We start from the raw sequence: 4,538 nt of genomic DNA, 5'->3' as shown, positions 1-4,538 counted from the left end.
GTTATTTTCATTTTAAGATTTAATTTTGCAAAGGTCATGATATTGAACCATTTTTTAACAAAAGAGTTTCTACTTTTATAGAAAAGAAAGGATACACACAAAAACATATATGCACACACAAGTGTAAAGTATCTTGCATTTTATATGCAATAATTCAAAGAATTTATTATAACCAAAATTTTACTTTTGAATACAAGATGAAAGATATAAGAAGATATTTGTTTTTCTAAAAGAGATTTTATTTATTTATTTTTAAATGTTTATTTATTTTTAGAGAGAGAGAGTGCATGAGCATGCATGCCCATGGTGAAGGGGCAGAAAGAGAGGGAGAGAGAATCCCAAGCAGGCTCCACACGTCAGCACAGAGCCCAGTGTGGGGCTCGATCCCACCAACCATGAGATCATGACTTGAGCAGAAATCAAGAATTGGATGCTTACCCAACCAACTGAGCCACCCAGGTGCCCCAGAAATTAAAAGATATTTGTAATCAAATAAAATTTTTATTTTACTTATTCAGTAATCCCTTTATTAAACTCACTGTTTCTATAGACTATCATATTTGAAATATAATCTGAAGGCATACTTATTAATATTGCTTATTTATTAATATTGACAAAATAATCTCTTTTCTATTCATCTGAGTACATTTAAGTACACAGACTCTTTTTATATAAGACTTATAATCACTTAAACTAATCTTATTGTTTTCCACCAGTATCCACACAAAATCAAATACTTTTCTTCTGAGCAAATCTTAAAATTCTAACTTAAAACTTAATGATGTCTGTTAAAGATTTTCAGAAGCAAGTCGAGATTCATGCCCTTCCTTTCTCCTGGAATTCTTAGTCAAGAATAACATTAACAGATCAAGACAACTCTTAAACCAGGTGAATTAAAGGCAAGTTGAGTGAGTGGAGATTGTAGCCTGTGCGACACAAGAGACTAAAAACAGGTTTGCAGTGTGACCAATACCTCACTTTGTGTGCTCTAGTTATGCAGTAAAACCATCCTGAGTCTTTCTCTCAGGATTTTAACAAAGCATCTTTTGAATGCTCCCAAAGAGTAAGTCTACAAGAGTAATCCTAAATTATTTGGGGTCTAAGAATTTGCATGGATTAGCATGTTCATGTCACCTGAAAGGTGAGATTATTGGGTAGGAAAGTATATTGTTTACCTTTATAGAAAACCACCAACCTATGTTCCAAAGTGGCTCTACACTTTGACATTCTTATGAACTCCACATCTTCACTAGTATCAGTTGTTTAAATGTCAGCCTGTGGAATGGTGTGGAATGGTATGATATCGTGGTTTTCATTTTCACTTCTCCAATGACTAATCATTTTGAGCATTTTCATGTGTCTCTTGGCCAACTGTGTATTTTCTTTGTAACATGTAAGAGACATAGGCATTCCTTATATATTCTAGACACAGGTCTTTTATCAGACCTAAGTGTGTAGATATTTTCTTCTCATTGCAAAAGTGTACTATCATAAGGCCTTCCCTTCTGGGATTTTTTGTTGTTGTTGTTGGTTTGGTTTGTTTGTTTTTTTCTGTCCTAATACTTTATGAATCACCTCTAGGCCTGTACCTAGCTAGGTGGGCTTCAGGGAGGGGCTCACCATTGACCAGCCCAGCTGGGAAAATGCGACAGCCTTGGTCTAACCCTCCAGGGTCACTGACTGTAGAATTTAGAGAGGTAGGTCTGACCTTTCCTGAGTTGGCATGGGGTGTCCAGGCAGAGGCACAGGTGCGGGCCAACATCCCAAGCTTTCCATTTGTGTGCCACCCTTGCTGTGTTTGGAGAAGTATCCCTTGCTGTTGTATACATTGGGCTTGATTGTGTAACTGCCTGACTTCCAGCCGGCAGGACAAATTTCCCCGTGTTAATTCCTGTACTGGACGGACTTCCCCGTGTTTGTTCCTGTGGTGGACAGACTTCCCCACTCTCATTCCTGTACTAGAAGACCTGGACCAGGTGCAGGAGCTTCCTCCACTGAGCTCCCCACAGGCAAATCATTGACAGTGATCTGGTGAAGGACACTGCTGCCATCAGTGATAAAGAGGCCCCTGTATGCAATGCCTTCAATCTTCCTTCAGCACACCATAATCTTAGGACAAGCTTCTGGTTACATCTGCCAGCAGAGGGATGTTGGGGGGTGAGGCAAGCTGCCCTCTTTCCTGGGCTTGTTGATCCCCACCAGGGGGATGAACTGAGAGTCGACAGAGACCCCCAGCACCTCACAGTCCAGCCTGCGTAAATCCTCAGCATGTTCACTGAAAGCGATGATCACTGTGGGTCACCCAGGGTGAAGTCCAGCAGGTAGACAAAGAGGACCAAGTATTTCCATCTGTAGTCAGAAAGCTTCATCTCCTTGAAGGAGCCATCCACCATGGCAGCAGGCTGGAAATTCAGGGCAGGCTTTCCTATGTGTTGCCAGAGGTCAGCACTGAAAGCCACATGGGCAAAAACAAGGACACACGGACTGACAGATGCACAAACATGCATTCTCAGCACCCCCTTCTCGGAATTCTTTTAATGCTATTACAGTTTCTCCTTTCTTTATAGAAATTATTTAAAATAGTTTAAATTTAAATTTAAACCTAAATTCCAAATCAATTAATATGTGTGTGTAAAGAGGATAAAATGGTTTTTTAGATAATTTAATTGGTTTTGTGTTGTATACTATTAAAATCCACTGTGTTGAGATCTTTAAATAATATTTATATATATGTGTGTGTATATATATATATATATATATATATATATATATATATATATACATATATATACACATACATACATAGGGTTATTCTCAGTTGCTTTGTTGCAAATCTGAATTTATCTCTAGACATGCTTGAACCATAATGCTGATTCATGGCCAATAAAAGGCGACGTGTACTGCTTTGTGATTAAAATAGTTCTGTAGCCAAGTTTGAAACATATCATGAGCCAGCCTGTATCTAACTTATATACATACATATATTACATATATTACATACTAATATAACACATATACATATATTACATATATATGCAATATAAATTTCAGTCTTATAGTGTCTGTTACCTTTTAGTTGTTTGAGCTAACTTTTAGTTTTAGCTTTTGCGTTAATTGAGCCAGATCATGTAGCCAAGTTTGGACTGTAAAACCAGATAGCATACAAAATACCCATTCTCTAAATCCTTCCAATAATCCAAAAAAGTGTAATTATTATAGATAGCATGGTATGTTGTTATATTTTGTGTATTTGGTGAATAATTATTTGTTGAACAAGACGATTCCAAATAAGGTTGGTATGAAATTGAGAATTAGGTTATACTTGATAACGGAGTTCTAATCAGAGGAAATTATTAAATATGCCATTTTATATGTTTTTTTTTTCATTTTTCTCATGCTGTCTATGCTGTCTATGTTCTATTAAAACAAATGTCAAAGGTATTTTAATCCTATATATTTTACTTTCATTTTAAACATTGATTAATATCAACAAACATATTCATAATATAAACAATAGTTAAATGATAAACAGTCAATTATAATCTCTGTTGATAATTTTCTAGTAGAAATGGCTTTTTGTTTTTTGGGGTTTTGTTTGTTTGTTTGTTTGTTTTCTAGAGGCAGCACGAGCAAGGGAGAGGAGTGGAGGGAGAGAGAATCTCAAGCAGGTTCCATCCTCAGTGTGAAGCCCAACCGGGAACTCAGTCCCACAATCCTGGGATCATGACCTGAGCCAAAATCAAGAGTCAACATTTAACAGACTCAGCCACCCAGGCATCCTATTCTCCTGAAGCTATTCCAAAAAATAGAAATGGAAGGAAAACTTCCAAACTCTTTCTGTGAAGCCAGAATTACCCTGATTCCAAAACCAGACAAAGACCCCACCTAAAAGGAGAACTATACCACTTTCCCTGATGAACATGGAGGCAAAAATCCTCCACAAGAGAATAGCCAACCAGATCCAACAATACACTAAAAAATATTATTCACCACGACCAAGTGGGATTTATACCTGGGAAGCAGGGCCGGTTTAATATCCACAAAACAACCAATGTGATTCATCACATAGTAAAAGAAAGGACAAGAACCAGATGATCCTCTCAATAGATGCAAAGAAAGCATTTGACAAAATACAGCATCCTTTCTTCATAAAAACCGTCAAGAAAGTAGAGATAGAAGGATCATACCTCGAGATCATAAAAAGCCATATATGAAAGACCCAACGCTAATATTATCCTCCACGGGGAAAAACTGACAGCTTTCCCCTTAAGGTCAGGAACAAGACAGGGATGTCCATTCTCACCACTATTATTCAACATAGTATTGGAAGTCTTAGCCACAACAATCAGACAACACAAAGATATAAAAGGCATCCAAATAAGCCAGGAGGATGTCAAACTTTCATTCTTTGCAGATAATATGATACTCTATATGGAAAACCCAAAAGATTTCACTAAAAAACTGCTAGAACTGATTCATGAATTCAGCAAAGTTACAGGATATAAAATCAATGCATAGAAATCTGTTGCATTCCTATA

At 37.0% G+C, this 4,538-nt stretch overlaps 1 pseudogene; it reads right to left on the bottom strand.

The window, feature by feature from the left end:
- Positions 1-1,660: 1,660 nt before the first annotated feature.
- Positions 1,661-2,507, bottom strand: LOC101086779 (annotated as a pseudogene).
- Between the last annotated feature and the right edge of the window lie 2,031 nt (positions 2,508-4,538).

Source organism: Felis catus, chromosome F1, assembly GCF_018350175.1.
Source record: "Felis catus isolate Fca126 chromosome F1, F.catus_Fca126_mat1.0, whole genome shotgun sequence".
Lineage (NCBI taxonomy): Eukaryota > Metazoa > Chordata > Mammalia > Carnivora > Felidae > Felis > Felis catus.
The sequence above is the reverse complement of the archived record's forward strand: the minus strand, read 5'-3'. Positions and strand labels throughout refer to the sequence as shown.